The sequence below is a fragment of the Pteropus vampyrus genome, unplaced genomic scaffold (assembly GCF_000151845.1).
Source record: "Pteropus vampyrus isolate Shadow unplaced genomic scaffold, Pvam_2.0 Scaffold45, whole genome shotgun sequence".
Lineage (NCBI taxonomy): Eukaryota > Metazoa > Chordata > Mammalia > Chiroptera > Pteropodidae > Pteropus > Pteropus vampyrus.
In genome coordinates, this window is record NW_011888826.1 from 2793860 (window position 1) to 2811501 (window position 17642).

Sequence of the window (17642 nt, forward strand, 5' to 3'; positions counted from 1 at the left end):
TGGAGTGGTGGAAGTGGGCCATAGTAGTTTTCAGTCTGCTCAAGCTTTCTCGAAATTGATCTGCTTACTAGGGGCTCTGAAAACTAAAATATCATGGTCATTTTGGCTGGACTCTGAAAAGGATGCGTGTGTGTCTCTGCATAATGAATGATTCTCTCAGTTCAGTCAATTGCTGATAAATCAGGAAGATACCTGGACCCCAGGCCTTGCAAACCAACAACCTCTTTTAGCCCTTTCTGAGAGTCGAATGAGTATTAATTCCCGCTGAAATAAATGCTTTTTTTAAGAAGATCAATCTGAGGCTACAGGTATGAAAACTATTTTATAAACTTTTGCTTTCTTATAACTTTCACTGTTCCTTTGCTTTGGTGACAGGCATAAAAATAAGAGTTAATACTTTATATGTATATATTCATATTTATATATACATATATATTTATGTTCTATGGGAGCTTTAAGGAAGTTCCTTTTTTGTTTCTCTTATGCACTTTTTTTTTTACATATGTTTATCTTAAATCCCTACAAGCCTATGAGCTCTCAAAGGTTGAGACCTTATTTTCTTCTTTATATTCTTTTCACATTACCCCATGGCCAGCACATGATTTGCACTTAATACATGTGACAGAAGAGCTTAGTGAATTGATTTATTACCTCCTTGCAATCTTACAGCAACTCTTTAAAGCAGGTCTTTGATAATTATAGAAACTAGAATCTTAAAGTTAACATGCAAGCAACAAATAGGTATTGCTAAAATTAAGAATTCTCAAAAAATAAGTTGGAGCATGTCCTCCATTAAATGCTGGAGTATGTGCCCATAGCTTATGTACTGCTTAAACAGAAAGTCCTAGAAAAAATTATGCATTTAATTAGACATCTACCTTTTCCTCCAGATAACTGGGTTCTTAATTTGCTAGATCAAAAATTTATGATAATATTGAAAACTATAGATTTCAAATCTTGATTTGTATAATAAAATAAATAGAATAAATGAGTGATTAAGCATAACAACGGCAAATACCCTGAAAATGTTTAGTTATATGCCGCAAGGGAAAGGAAGCACATGAGTCTTCTTAGACATTAAACATCCTATACAAGTGCTGTGATGCCAGTAAAAGTGATCATAAATATTTAATTTGGGGGGGATAGAAAACAAAAAGAAAATTTTTTTAAAGCTTAAAAGGATATAGTAGTGTCTTACTTCAACACCAGCTAGCTTCATATACTGAACCAGCAGTTTATGAGCCAATACCTGTCAAGCCTAGCTCTTGGGAAAGTGGGGGAGGTTCTGGCATGACTGAGAAAAGTTCCATGGTCACAGGAGTCTTTCACTAAACTCCACAATTTTCTCTCCTAAACCCCAGCCAGTTTGGTTTGGGCTCTCTATTTTGTAGGTCTTACCATCTTTTTTCCCAGAGACTGAGATCTCTATCCTCTACCCCCAGTATCTGGTTCTAGCTTTGCCACCTACTAACTCATTGATCTTGAACTTGTTACTTCATCTCAACTTTATTCTTTAATCATAATCTTTAAAATAAGGCTATTAATTTATAGGACTGTTATGAGAATTAAATATAAAGTACTTAATACAGTGCCTTGCATATAGTACACTCTACATTAATGGTAGATATTATTACTACTAATAGTCCAATGTGGACAAACCTCTCCTTACCTACAAGCCATCTTCAATTATTGCCTCTGCCAAGACGTACCTATCATGTCACCCCCTCATGGACTCTGATGTTTCGAATGTCATTGCCAAACAAGATTAGATTTGAGCACTAGGATTTGCAAGGCTGGACAACCAAGATTTAGCCCAGCCCTGTTGGTTTGAGTCCTCCAGGTTTTTTCTTAATTTCCTTGCTTGTTATCCCATGGATAAAATAACACAAAAATTATAGCATGTAAGCAGTCAATATGTTTTATGAATATGGGTCCCAGATCAATTTTTCAACCTAACTTCTATACAGGTATGGTAAAATACAAAGAGATAAAATGATAATAGTGATGGTTGCTGGCTCTGAGAAAGCCAATGAGACTATCTCCTCATTCTCTACCTCCATCACAGCTGCCATTCTTCTTGACATTTGGAATAAAAAAGTTTCTTTCTGTGTGTAGATAATCATTTCATAGATCACAGGCTGTGTGAAAGCCCTCCTTTATCATTCTTTTAATTTCACATCTAACATTTCTCCTTCAGTCTAACTTCCATGCTCAATCACCTTGCTAAGTGTGCATTTTCTCCCTCCTATGAATTAATACAAAATTCCTACATACATGAAAAGAGATTTATACTCCTACCTTAATTTTGAAATTTCTTAAACCACATTTCTTGCTTTCCTATCTCCTTTCCTAAATCCTTAAATAAATTATATTTTGCTAATCTTTTTAAGTAAAGATGATATTGACCTAACCCTGTTAAGGTATGTTGAGATTCTTGTTTATATTTTGAAGGACTTTTTTAAAATGCTGATTCATGGATTGTTTTGGTTCAGGCATCCATGTGGATGGACCATGATCACTGATAGATGCAGAGTGGGTGGTCATGGTAGAGGGGAGAGTTATATGGTTCATAGGGAGACATGAGTCCTAAGACTATGGCCATTTCCACACTTGTAAATGCTGATCACTAAATGCCTCCTGTATTGCCTCACCTCTTAAAAAAGAAAACAAACTTCCTTACTTTAAAAAAAAACAAATAAACTAAAACACTTGAGACATTATAGCAGTACATTTGGTGTGGAGCATCTAGTTTTACTTGCTGATTGGTGCCTGTTCCTAATATTCTCTACAAAACAGTGACAGTCATCGTCAACATACAATGTAATGTCATTTATTCCAAACAACAAGTTACTGTGCTGGAACAAGTTTGATGTACATATGCTGATGTGGACATTTGCTAAGAATGTGATGGTTTCATGCACAATTCAACCTTTGAATATGAGTTTAGGAGCTAGCCTTGTGGGTCACTTCTAAGCCCACCATCTGTTTCCATAAGAAGAGAATTGTTCTATAAACGTTTCTAGGCCCAGAATATCATTAGCATGACCATTAGTCACAGCACCATGATGGGGTCAATGACAGCAGTGATCCTATTTCACAGCTCATTTAGGCTGTGGGAAATGCAAAAAGACTAACAGGCAAAGAACACTAAATAGTTCATTGTATAATCTATGCCACCCAAAGTGAAATTTCTAAATATTACAATTATGCTACACGGTACATATGCTTATATGTAAATAATTGTTTAACTTGTCAAACAATTAGTCATTATTGTGAATTGAAACATTATATCTAACCAAAATCAAAAATAGCTGAACTAGAAAGTAAGAGTCATTCAAGCTTGTAAAATCTGGAATATGCATAGTCACACAGCATGACTTTACATTGCATAAATACCAAGTGAGACAAAAGTACTTGAATAGATTAAGAGAAGCACAAGAAATGCTCAACAACAAGAATGAAGGGTATAATAAGTTTTATACCATGTTTTATTTGAAATGTTTATAATGTACTAAGTTTAAAAATTATTTTATTTAATTCACTAGTGTGATGATACCTTATACCAAAATCAGGATGTATATTGATCTTAATATCATAAATGATAGTTCATCAATATCAGAAAACACCTAATGCTTATTTTTTTAAGTGTATTTATAGCCCCTCAATACTTCTGAAATCATGTACAGTAAATGCCATTACTTGAAACCAATGTTTCTGCAGAATGAGAAGTTCCATAAAGCAATATTTAGATAATCTAATCTAGCATTTTTTGAAATGTTTACTAGAGAATAATAACCTTTATGATTCTCAGAAAATAAAGAAGAACATGAGGCTAAATAAATTTGGGCAGTGCCACATATACTACATCCTATCTTGATGGCTCTCAAATGTACTTGAGAAGTAAAACTTGTGTTTGTTTAACCTACTACTTTCCTAGCCCATTCTCTTTTTCCCCAATACTGAACATTAAATCTTCATGAAACTAGAATTCCTTATAGTATACTTTAGGAAGCGCTATTTTAAAATGATTTTATAGCCCAATCTATCGTGGAGAGTCAAGAATAATTCAAAGTAAATGACACAATTGAAAGCGAATAAAGTCATATGACATGATCATTGGGTATGCTCTGTAGACTACACAAAAACCAAGTATCTTTCTTTTTAGTTTGCTATCCCAATATATTAGTTTAAAAAATCTAAAACTGGCACTATGAAAATATTATGTATTTTCTTATAAAAACATAAATCTACTTTCAAGACACAAATATGATTATTCATATCCTTTATTTAAAGATTATCCATATTCTTTATTCTAAGATTTGCTAAATTAGACTTAGTTCACGAGAACTAATTTTAGAAGGTAAGAAATTTGATACTGCTGAATATATGAGGACTACTGCAAAATAAAAAGAAATAGGATATGCAGTACTTAAGGGAAAAAGAGAATAAAATTCTTAAGCAAGGGAGGTAAAAATGAAGGAGAGCGAGAAGGAACAAGAAAATGTCAAAGTAAGGAGCAGATAAATAAATTTATATAAACTTAGTAAGGTTTTTCTCTATTTCACTAAATATAATATAAATAAGTTTAAATATTTTTTTCTGCAAATTAGTTCATTTCTTTCAGAGTTATCTCTCTCTCCTTCGATTTCTTTCCTTGTCTACGGGCAGACATGTATATCTTGCAAAAGGAATAAAGAGAAGTTTGGTGAAAGACCAAGCAGCTTAACTTTACTTTGTCGCCCACTGAAACCCTCACTCATCACCCTGCCAAAGATTTTACTTTCCAAACACAGGTAACAATATATGTCCAAGTGTTCACGATAGAAACCTAACCTTCATGCTAAATTTCTTTCTCTCCCTTATCTCTATACCGAATCAACTAACAACTCAAGCAAACTATTCAAGGAGGTTTAGAGTAAAGATAAACAACTATATTTTCATTCTAACTACTCCAAAGAATGTAGAAGAATTTCAGTTGCTTTCTAGAAATGCAAAACAAATGTCATCACTTGCTTAAAATTTTTGAAACATTGCTATATTATATCAACTTTTTAATGCATCAAATGTCTTGACTTTGATTCATACTGTACACTGCTGAAGGGGAATGCTATGCCTGCTTCATTTTCATCTTATAAATTTCCACAGTGCCTCATTTGTTACTGAACACAAAATGGCACTTTAAATATTTTTTAGATAAACTGAGTAATAATAGTACTAATACAAACTCAGAGTACAACAGAAGTCTACCATGGGAGACCTATTAGTCACATGCAAATTTGGAGAAGTAAAGGGTTTGTAAGACCAAGAAATATTATCTCAGTCACTTAACCAACATTGCACTTTGGCTGTCATTATTAATTCTTGCAAGAATGGTAGACAGAAAAACATGTGCTCAGTGAACATCCATCCATTGGTTTTGTTTGTCCCATCTTATCTTTGATAATAGCATCACAATTTTTCTTTGAGTAATTAGATTGTCTCTCTTTCTCTCAAAAAGGTGCTATGTCCTCTCTTGATGAAGAGCAGGACATGAGCTACAAGTTAAGCCAATCAGATGCTCTTTGCTAGAAACTTAAACATTAATTGGAGATGATTTAACCTTTTGCCCTAAAGAGACTGTCCCCTATATCCATCTACTACTTTGATCCCTGAAGCTGCCTGGCTCCTGCCCTTTCTATGGCCTGAATGAACTTGTGTTTCTCAAAAAAGTCTCCTCCTTAAAAAAAAAATCAATCAGAATCAGGTAAATGAAATCGACAAAGAATTGTAATTCTCTTGAGAAACAGACTTCCTTATATATAAATATGTTGTGAGGATTTCTGTATTAATTCAATAATTCAACCAAGATGCACCGGGGCTTTGTGCTGGGAATAGATTGGTAACAAGGCAAAGTTCAGCCTTTGTGGATCTTTCATTTAAGGAGACAGAAATAAGGATATAAACAAATGAATAAATACTTACAGGTTGCTGTTGATGTTATGAAGGGAATTAGCAACATCCTATAGCAAGCAATATAAATGATCTATTTTAGATTAAATAATTAGAGAAGGCTCTGTGAGGTGGACAAAGTGTCCTCATTAAAGAGACTATGGCATACATAGTAGAATGTCAATAGCTTTATATGAATAAGGTATCATTCAAACTATAGGAGACCTATTCATAGGTTAAAAAATCAACATAATTAATTGTGGCCATTATTTTTAAAAGGTGGAATAGAGTAGATAGAATAGAATAGAAATATTAGAGGGCATCACACATAGTAAAAATTACTTTTGTTTCTGTGTGTCATAGTTCAAAGGAGTTTGAAAAACATAATCTAAAAACCTTCTTTTTTTTTTTTTTTAGGCGAGGCAACCCTTGGTTGACCTCACAGATTCCAAGGACCTTGTCAGTTACGATCCCTTACTTTTTATTTTTTACACCTACAGCACCTGGTCTTCCTAGGTGGTCTCCCATCCAAGTACTAACCAGGCCCGACCCTGCTTAGCTTCCGAGATTAGACGGGATCAGGCTTGTTCAGGGTTGCATGGCTGTAGATTAAAAAACTTCTGAGAAAACAATAATTACATATGCTGCAACTAATAGTGCTAAGACAAACATTTAACATGGATAGGCACTCCCAGCATCTCAGAGTTTTCAAGGTGGGCAAGGAACTCTCCCTGGGATATGAAAGATGCAGAGCTCACAAACTCAGCCTTCTGGCACAGGATAATTGTTGCTGAGAAGTCATTCACTCCACATTCAACACATATAATATAAAAAGTCTACTTGTGTCTGGTACTCTGTGTCTGGCAAGATAGCAGTGAATTCAACATACTCTGTCCTCATGGAGCTGAAGGCTGGAATTGGTGACTTGGGTGGGCCAATATATGACCACTGGTGTTAATCCAAATCCCAGTAGCAGAGAATGAACTGTCCTTGTGATATTCTCTGGAGAAGAATCTGTAAGAGTGAATTAGTCTAATAAAAGAAATGTGACCCTAGAGTACTTTAGGAGGGCAACTTTATCCCACTCCTCACCTAACTCCACATGGGGGAGCTGGTGAGGAGAGTTAAGGCTGGTGCAAGAGGGAACCTGAGTTCAGTTAAAGAATGTGAATGAGAATGGAAAGAGAGTCATCATGACGTAGTATGAGCACCACAAAAACAAAAAAGCAGTTTCTCCAAGGAAATATAAACCCTGATGTGATGCTTACCTTTGCTGTGACCAACAGGAGCATCAGGGCAGCAAACCAGGGCCTTCGGGGCATGGGGCAGAGACACCATTACACGCTATTTGCCAGGGGACTTGAAGAACCTCGTAGGTTCCTTCCTCCTCCTTAGAACTCCTGATATTAAATAAATCATTTAGTGTGACCTATCCCACTTCCTAAATAGCTCCCAACCTTATCTTCTTCTCTATCCCCTGTATATTCATGTGTAGTCAACATTCATGACTTTACACACTCATTAAGTTCAATCTGCTATAAATATTAGATGTCAGAAAAAAATCACTTAAAAATAACTACTCTTCATCAAAACAGGATGAACCTACAGGAAATGATAACTTTTAAGGAAAGTCAACTTTTAACATAAAATCATTTGAGAATGTCTTTTATTTATTATGTTTTATTTATTAGACATCTTACCAGTGCTCTCATTTCTCAGAAGGCTTGGGTCCATGTGTGAAATATAAATGAAATAATTAAATCCAATAGTTAAAATACCACAAAGGCAAAAAATCAATGTAATGTTATTGTTTATAATTTAGTTGAAAAAATTACTTAAAACATGTAACAACTTAAAGAATTTAATAAGGCATTTATCCTCATCTACAAAGTGAGAAGATTGAATTTAACTTAATGTAAGCCTCCTCCTGTTAGTCTTTATATAGTAGTACCATATCTATATTCTTCATAGCTTACCAACTTGTAGTTATTTTGTTTTCATTGTGTGTTTCATGAAAGATTCCTCAAAATGTACGTATTCATATATGTGTATATAGTATATATAATATATATATGTGTATGTATATGTGTACACACACACACACTTTTATTTCTAAACTGTGAATTTATTAAAAGTAAATATTGTCTCTAAACAACCCTGATCATTAGAGCTCCCTTCCACTTGACTGATGTTTGGCGAAAAATGAATCACTTCAATTAGAAATTTCCATACCTGGTCATTAAAGCATTTTTCTTTCCAAAGAATTGAATAAAACCTTTGCAAAGGAGCAGAGCAGCAGCTTCTGTCCCCGACTGGAAGTAGGCTGTCAGACATCCATGGCCAGGTTCCCAAACTGGTCCTTGCTTAAATTTATTCTGCCTATAATGTAGGTAGCAATGGAAGCCTACCCTTCACTCTGAAAGTGTTGACAACATTCACAGTCCACCATTTGATTTTGGCTCAGCATTCTCACCAATGCTTCTGGGCAGGACCAGATGTTTATGAAGCAAAAGAACATAGTAAAGGAAAGAGGGAACTGGAAGACGCTGAGCAGATGGAGGTGAAGTGCATTGCACTCTACCTTCGCTAGAACCTGATAGTTTCCTTAGTTGTTTCAGCCTTCTTCACACCTAGACTTGAACTTTTGACTTACCCAGAGCCAAGTTCTGGGTCTGGAACATAGTAAATGCTCCATAAATAGTTAGATGGATAGAACATGGATGGATGTATAGATAGATAGATGATAGACGATAGATAGATGTAGATAGATAGATAGATAGATAGATAGATAGATAGATAGATAGATAGATAAATGATAGATAGATAAAAAGAATGAAGGAAAGAGACGGGGGAGGGGAAGAGAAGGAAAGAAGCAATTGAACACTGTTTCCTTCATATTAAAACTCTTCTTTGTTTTGGGGTTGTTTCTCTCTTGGGCTGATCTGTCTCCATCGCCATCTGCGTATATTTCCTTCTGTAAAGGATACATTACCCTCTCTAGCCTTTGGTCCTCTGTGTGTCTCTAATCTCTCCATTCTTGTGACTGCTACATTTCTCTGGGTTTCCCATAAGATACCGTTGGCCTCCCTACAGAATCTTAGTCCTGTATTGCCAAATTCAGATATTCTCCATTACACATTTACCATATCTTCAAACCAAATATAGTTATTGCCATGTTAATTGGTGTTTTTTCCCCCTCTAACTTCTGCAGCTTTTCCTGGCCCCTATGTAAATCATTACCCTTTTAGATACCTGGGCTTGCAATCCACTAGTCATCTTCTCCTTAGCCTCCCCTTTGCCTGTTCTTTGTTTCAGCCTTTGCTGCCCTCCTGCCAGCTCATTCCTCTTACTCTATGCTAACGATGATGCAATTGTTTTCTAGGCAGGCTTCCTGACTCCATTTTCTTCCCACTAAAGTTGATACTATTCACTGAAGAACAATTAATTTCCCCAAATTACTTATCTGTTCATGCTACTCTCTGATTTAGAAATCTCCAGTGACTCATTATGGCTTAAGGCAGTGGTTTCTCAGAATTTTAGATATGATAGAGCAGTAAATAGAGTAATTAGAAAAAAATAAAAACTAGAAAAAAATTAAGGAGGGCAATCACTTATTTTATTTCTCCTAGAAAGACATTTTTTTAATTGCCATCTATGTAGCCATTATTACATTTAAGGAAAGACATTTTCATCTTAAAAAGTAAAAATGATAAATTCAGAATAGAAAATGACCTTTTAAATGGGAAACGGTGCCTTTACTAAAAGCTCAAACCATTGGTCATCTTTATCTCCTGTTCCTTGGACTGGTGGCAATGTCCTTGCAGCAGCGAGCACTGTCCAGCCCCGTGGCGCCTCAATGAACACTCTCAATTCTCTCTTAGCTCATTTGTCCTCCTGCCCACAGCCACCAAGTCTGATCATGTCTGAGCACTGGTGATTTTACTTAGAAGGCATATGACACGTTGCTTGTCCTCTTTAGGTCTCTGTTTCCTGCTCTAAAAATGAAGATTTTGAAATTGATAATAATGAGGTTTCTTCCAGTCCTAAAGATTATATTGTTGATAGATAGATTGATTGATTGATTGATTTTACCTAATCAAAGGTAATAGCTATATTCATTTAAAAAATATTGAGTATTATAGGCAAGGATATTTCCATTCACAGGTAAGGAATAAATCAGAGTATTAAATGGAAATCATTCTTTTTTCATACCTGGCTAGCTTGACATGTGTAAATTGGAAAAGCAGAGAACACCATGAGTAAAGTGAGACAGGATGATGAAAATACTCATTTCATATGCATCGTTTTAGTGTGAGGGGAAAAAAATTAAAGCCATCACTAGTACTATAAGAGAGTATCTGTCCTCCCATTTCATTTAGCCATGAAGGAAACATTGATTTAACTTACACTGTCATTTTTAATGTTTGATTTTGTGTTGTTTACCTCCAATTGACCCCCACCCTTCTTCCCACTCTGACCAAGGCAGAGTTCAAATTGAGGTACCCAAGACAAAAAAAGGACGCTGGCGATCAATCAATTATATCAATTCATACGTTTTGGTAAAAGAATTTTGAGGCGGGTGATCCCTAATCTTAGTAGATAGGTGTGATCTCATGAGTCTGTTTTGTAGCCTTCTAATGCCATCCAGGAAGAGCTGAGTGAAAGATGAGTGCAGAAGAACACAGGGTCTACAGTGGGGACCCCACCTGCAGAGCAGAAGTATATATCAACCTCATACATTCTTTCCCAAATGACCTGATTTGAAAGATTCTCTACCACTCCATGTATGAGCAGCTAAGAGGGCTTGAAATACTTAACTACAATATATTCTTATGCAAACTTCTGACTCTGAAGGCCAATTATCATTTCAGATCCATTCAGTGTAACTGGGGTTTTCACAAATACTTCTTTGATGTTGACATCAGTATCAAACTGACAAAGGGGCTCATGAAAGAAAGATATTTTGTTCTTTCCAGTTTCCTTGTCTCCTTGACAAAGTGTTGTTGGTTCAAAACTGAATTCCTTCTCAATCTTATCATTTCTCACTACAGATCACATCTTGCCTCTTAAAAGTCTTTTCTTATTATGCTGTACATTCAAGTCCCCTGGCTCTTGTGGCCAAAGGGAGGGACTCCTGGATAGCTCTCTTCAAATATGAAAATGGAATTCTCACTTTTGGTGTCGGCAGGCAACTTGCTTGTCATTAGTGATGCTTGACTGAGTGCCAGGAAGAGGCCATTAGCTGAATGCACTGCTGGGAAGAGCCCATTAGCGCCCAGCTGCCAGCCATGGTGTAGAATGTGGAGCATGCTATATGTTCACAGCCTAGAAATTGTGCTTCTCTCACTATCCAGCAGATGGTTTGGAAAGCATGTAAAGATGAATCATGCTACATGATCCCTTTGATACTTAACCCCTAAGATATCAAAAAGACAAAATAAAAAATGAAAATTGTGATCGGTCCCCTATACATTTGGTGTATATGGGGCTTGTAGGGAAACATCAGATGAATGATCAAACTTTTTTATCTTTATGAACATACAGAGAGAATCATGTAGAAGCCTGAAATTTTCCCATAACAGGATTTTGTTAAATGCAAAACTCACACTTTAAAAATTACTCATGAGCTAATTAAAAATCACAACAATAATTATGTATCAAAATCTTAAGACACTTGCTCTCTATATTCTTAAGAGAACATCTGCTTTGTCTTTCATGTCTCCCATGTCATTTGTGGGCATTTTCAATGAGGAGATAAGGGATTATATTAGTCAAGGTTCTTCAGAGAAATGGAAGCAATAAGCTATATAAAGGAAGAGACTTATTATGAGGAGTTGGTTCATGCAGTTATGAAGGCTGAGAAGTCCTATAATCTGCTGCCTGCAAGCTGGAGATCTGGGGAAGTTTGGTGGTATATTTTCTAGTCTCATTCCATAGATCTCTTCTGAGTCCAGGGAGCCAATGGTGTAAATCCCAGTCTAGGAACAAAAGACGGATGCCCCAGAGCAAGCAGGCAGGAAGGAAGCAAAAAGTGGAAAACTCTCTCTTCCTTTACCCTTTTGGTCTATTCAAGCCTGTGACAGATTGGATGATGCCCACCCACACTGGGGAGAGCACACCATTTTTCTGAGTCCGCTGATTCAAATGCTAATTTCTGAAACTCCCTCACATACACACTCAGAAATCATGTTTAATCTGGGCACCTGGTGCTGCAGTCAAGTTGACACAAAATCAGCCATCACAGGATCATTCAGTGTGCATCGATGAGCTAGCCAAAGCCTGGTGCACCATCACGGGCCTGGTTCACCTTCACGGGCCTGGTTCTCTCTGATTTATGCATCTTGACCTCTCCCACTCTCTGTGTTCTGGCTCTTTGTGATCCTTTGTCACTCACAGCACTTTCAGTGCTTGCATTCTTTTTAGGCTGTGACCACCTATGTCTTTTCTTCCCACTCTGAATGAGGCCTGGACAGGAAGGAGGGACTGCAAGTGCATTTGTGGAAGAAGAAACAGGTACATAGAGGGCTGGGCACACTGATTTGAGGAAAGCTCCATTTATTTGTCACTTTCTATTCTGTGTTTTGATGTAGGCAATTGATTGGAATTAATTAAAGTCACTCAATTGGAATGAGAAATCCATTTTAAGGACACAGAGATGTCTCACAGACTTGGCCTCAGAATGGGCAGGATGTAGAGCATGTTCATAGATCTTAGTTTATGGAATTGTACTCCAGTGTTTCCACCATGAATGACATTCATCTATATTCCTGCACCTCTACTGCTTTCTGTCCTGCTATCTTTTCTGATCTTATTCCTAATTCTCCATAGAATAATCTGATCCATTCCACTCTTTTTTCACCAGTTCAAAGTTACTGGTCAGGCTATGAGGCTTCCTTTCAGGTCAAGAAGTATACTTGGTCCAGTGAGCTTCACTGGGAGAATAGCGTACCCTCATGCCTGCATTCACTCCACAGACTCTGGAAGGAAGTAGATTCTTTGAGAAAGTGTGCATGTAAAACACATTTAGTTACATGAACAAGAGCCATGACAACTGCCACAACAAAGTACACCTGATTTCCCAGTCACAGAGTTTATTCATGTGGGAGACAAGGAAGTGCTCCGAAAATATGAAAATGCCTGAGCTGTGACTTTAAGAAAAAATAGCAAAATTATAAAGTTGAGCTTTTCCCACGTTTGTTTTAGCTCTTCGTCTCCTTAACCCTGTTGAAATATCCTCCTTTAATATTGGGTTAAGAAAATGTAACAAGAGTATACCTATTGCAAACACATTAAATAAACTATGAAAAAATGTTAGAAGACAGTATTTCTGAGGTTGTGATTATTACATTGGTAGATTTAGAGATGAAAAACGAAAATCACATAAGAAAAATTGTCCTAAATGGGAAACCCAGAAAATGTGTGTCAGAGCCAGAAAGAGGTTATGGATGAGTCAATGCCATTACTGATTCTCTAAAATCCACGTGAATATCACATTAATTTAGGAAACTGTGATCAAGAAAGAGATTGACAAAATGTAATTCCTGTGGACCAGGGATGGAAACACCTTCATTACCCATATACATACAGCTGTCACTTTCATAATTTTAACAGCCTGGAGCTCCTCAGGCCTGAAAATGCTGCCAAGCTTGTACTCAACCTACATGTTTGGATATCCTTCAAAAAAAAATTGGTCTTATTGCATTTAAGGTCCTGCAGAGACAGATTTTTGGAAAAATACTTTGCTTTTCACTCTTCTCCATTTGTAACTACCTTGAAGATATTTTTTTTTATTAAAAACAAACACATTTTGAACTAAATAGTATGAACAAAAAAAGCACAGATTTTTAGGTCACCATAAATTATGTATGGGGGTGAGAGTGAGTCTTGAGACTGCCTCTGAACTTAAATGTTTTCAGTCCGAACCAGACATTTTAAATGTCTTCTACTGAAATCACACCACATTACGCATATCACAAAACCTTATTACTTCCAAATTCATACTCTTGTTAAAATTTGTATCACTCCAATAGTTTTATATCAGTAGGAACACTGGCAATGTTGAGTGATTTTAAGGTAATTGAAGCATATTTATTTTCACAGGCATTGTAATCTGGCAGCCAGTGAAGCAAATACAAGAATATTGTAGCAAATGAGGATATTGAATGGCGTATCACCAAGAATACAATAATCATATGCATTAAAAGCACAGTGAAAACCAGGTATGATCACTCTAGGGAGCCTCTCTGAACATCCACAGACCCCTCTGGCTCTGGAGACAGCACAGCCAGTGATTAGGCACACAGACTCTGTACTTACCATCTGAGTGTCCTTAAGCAATGGCTTCCGTCGCTATATTAGTTTGCCGTGGCTGCCATAACAAATTGTATAAACTGGGTGACTTAAAACAATCGAAGTATCTCTTCTCATTGTTTAGGAGGCCAGAAGTCTGAAATTGAGATATCAGCAGGTTTGGCTTGGTTCCTTCCGGAGGCTCTGAAAGAGTATCCATTTGATGCCTCTCTCCTAGTTTCTGGTGTGGACAGCAGTCCTTGACGCTCCTTGGATTGTGGTGCATCACCTCTGTCTCCATCTTTGCGTGGCCTCTCCTCTGTATTTCTGTGTATCCTCTCCTTACGAAGTTATGGGTCATTGGCCTTAGGGTACACCCTACTCCAGTATGCTTTCATCTCGATGCTAACTTTAATTATATTTGCGAAAACCCAATTTCCAAATTGGGTCTGAGGTTCCTGGGGGACATGAATTTCAGGGAGGTCCCTATTTAACCCACTAGAGTTGCCTCAGCTATAAAGTGTGGATGCTAAGAATATCTGCCTCAAGCCTCATAGTTGCTATGACATATCAGGTAATGGAGATAGAGTGCTTAGAACAGAACTTCGTATGTGCTAAGCAGAGTATATAATTATAGTAATACATAAAAGTATCACATTAAATAAACTTAAGTTCATTTTTACTTGTAATAGAATTATTTGCAGGTACATTTATAATTATCATCTTTCTCAACAACACCATCTCCCTACCTCCCTTCTCCTTTACTTACAAAGTGTCCATAGTTTAAAAAAAAAAAAAAAAAAAGAGAAAGAACCATGTTTTAAAAAAATTAAAAAACCTGATGGCAAACCTTGGTACAAAATACTGCCACAGTAATAGAAAGGGAAAAGAAAGCCAAACCAATCCACAGCCTGATCCTGGGTGACAGAGCACAAAAAAATCCGTCAGAAAAAGTGCATGGTTGCTGGTTGCCAAGTTACAAATTGGGCCTAGATAACCAACTCACTTTAATTAAATTGCCTCTGACTGAGCTTTGGGCTATGATTTTTCATATTAAGTTTGGCTCTGTGGTGAGCTGGCTCAGGCCTCTTGGCATAAAATTGTGATCTGACTGCATTTCAAACCCCAAAGCTTGTCTCACTCTAGGCCGGCTCAACCAATACAGGCATCCTACCTGGTTTGCACTAAAACAATGCTCCCAGTGTACAGGCTCAGGATGGCCTTTCTGGGACACCATGAGTCTGGCGTGTGTGGGGCACACACACTGGCTTGTAACTGCCCAAGTGCAGGAGGGAATGAAAAGGGAGTGCATACAAGCTAAACAGAAAGCGAGAACTCGATGTGTTGCTGTCTTTCCCCTTCTCCTATCCTTTGCGTGGATTGCCGACAATCTACCACTGGCCTGGATTTTCAGTGATTTCTGTTCTTGTGCCTTCTAGTTCACATGAAAAAGCACTTCATATTAACTCATATGGTAATTTATACAACATGACTCTAGTACAATCCAGACGAGGCTGGAGATCTTTCCAGGTGCAGATGGAAAGGAAATCACCTAAGCTTACTTATCCAGAGGAAAGATAACCAAGTGAGGAGCACAAGGAGCTGGTCTTGGGTGCATTCTCTGTCAACACTGACTGACTCCATGACTCAAATGACTTCCGCGTTCCGTGGATGACCAGCATGAATTGGCTAAAATCAAGGTGGTCTCCTGCATGGACCTATGATTCACACCTGTCCCCAATCTGTCCCTCTGTCCTTCCTCATCTCTGGCCCTAGCTCCTCCACACAACACAGCTACTCACTGTTTCCTGAACACCAGGTCTTTTCCCCATCCTGTTGTTTGCATCTGTCCTTCCCTATTTCCCATCTGGAAAATTTCTATTTCTCTTTAAAGCAGAAGCAAAGCCAGCTTTTCATGGAGGAGAGTAAGAGTTGTTGAGAAACCAAACCACCCTGTAAGCACCTGTCTGCCTATCTTTCTCTATCCTCAATACTGTTTTCAATCCCTGTGTTTCCATTGCTTCTTTAATAATGATAGTCTTCGAAAACACTCTCATGGCAACATGTCGCCTATTTATATAGTTGAGAAGTGTGCACTCAGGATGGGGAATGAATTCTCTCCTTTTGCTCCCTCTAGTTACACTTCTGTTTCAAGGTCTAGTCCAAATGTCACTCTGATTTACAGTCTTCTTTTACTCTCCAAGGCAGAGGTAGCTTTTTTCCCTTTTCTGAATCTACAGCAATTTATAGAAAACTTTGCACCCATTTTGCCTTCCTTCACTGAGCTAAGTTCCTTGAATGGGGGACAGAGAATATATCTCAAACACATTTGTACCTCGGTCATTAGCAGAGGAATTAGCATATAGTTCCCTCAGTAATCAATATAAGGAGCAAACAGAAAGAATACTGTGGGATACATATTATATTTGCTAATTCATTTTATCCAGATGCAGTATGTCAAAATCTTAGCCTAGAAACTCAAATATGAAAGAAATATTCACTATCTTTCATTTCCTTAACTTCACTTGATTTATAGTACTGACACACCCTGATGCTTCTGGGCTGGTGAAAAATTAACTTGTACTCTGTGTCCCCTTCTTTCCAGCCCCAGGGTAGTGTGCAGTTCAAGCTCTCGGGTATCACCAAAGCACTGGTAGAGGGCGATGTGGGCTTCTGGCCCTGGCTAATTTTTTGACAAAAGAGTCTGCTGAAACTTCCCTTGTATGGTCTGAAGTGTTTTTCCAAGTCCAGCAGATTCCACTGCTCATGGCCATACTCTGGATATTGAAATCTTCTTGAGGTGGTATGGATGCTGTCTGCCTTTTCTACTATGGAGTCTTACCTGCCCAAAAGACTACAAGAAAACCAAGCTCCAAGGCCATGATCTTGACTGCTACAACATTCTTTCTCTTTCTTCAAGCCTAGGAGAAATATTTTTCTGTCTTGGTTGAGGTTGGGGAGAGGTGATCAAGAACCTCATTCTCATGCTGCTTTTTCAAGATTCCTTATTTTTTCCTACCAAAGAATCTCTTTGTTTTTTTGTTTGTTTTTTTGTTTTGTTATTGTTGTTGTTGTTGTTGTTGTTTTGCTTCCTCCCCAAATCTCCCAAGTTCTAAGAAATTAAGCTTTCGGAAAACAAAGGAAAAAGAATTCTTGGTTACAAACTTCCTCTGAGGTAATGATACTACAATCATGTCATTTGGGGGGAATAAAGATGAGAATGAGAATTAACCAGTAGGAAAGCAACCATAAAATACAGTAGCTTAAATAAATAGAATTTTATTTCTCTCACTCATAAAAGTAGATAGGTGGCCCAGGCAGATGCACAACTGTGCACCAAGAGGTCAGTGCTACTATCTTCAACATGTGGCTTTCATCTCTGGGCCCAAGGCTGTTGGTTCAGCCATACCGTCTCCCAGCCAGTA

General features: G+C 37.3%; 1 protein-coding gene and 1 pseudogene across 1 annotated transcript in view; one reads left to right on the forward strand and one right to left on the reverse strand.

Annotated features, from left to right (window-relative positions):
• Window positions 1–17642, forward strand: part of XKR4 (XK related 4) — a 492307-nt gene that overhangs the window by 213622 nt on the left and 261043 nt on the right. The gene's annotated exons all lie outside the window — the stretch shown is intronic.
• On the reverse strand, window positions 6420–6538 carry LOC111738983 (annotated as a pseudogene).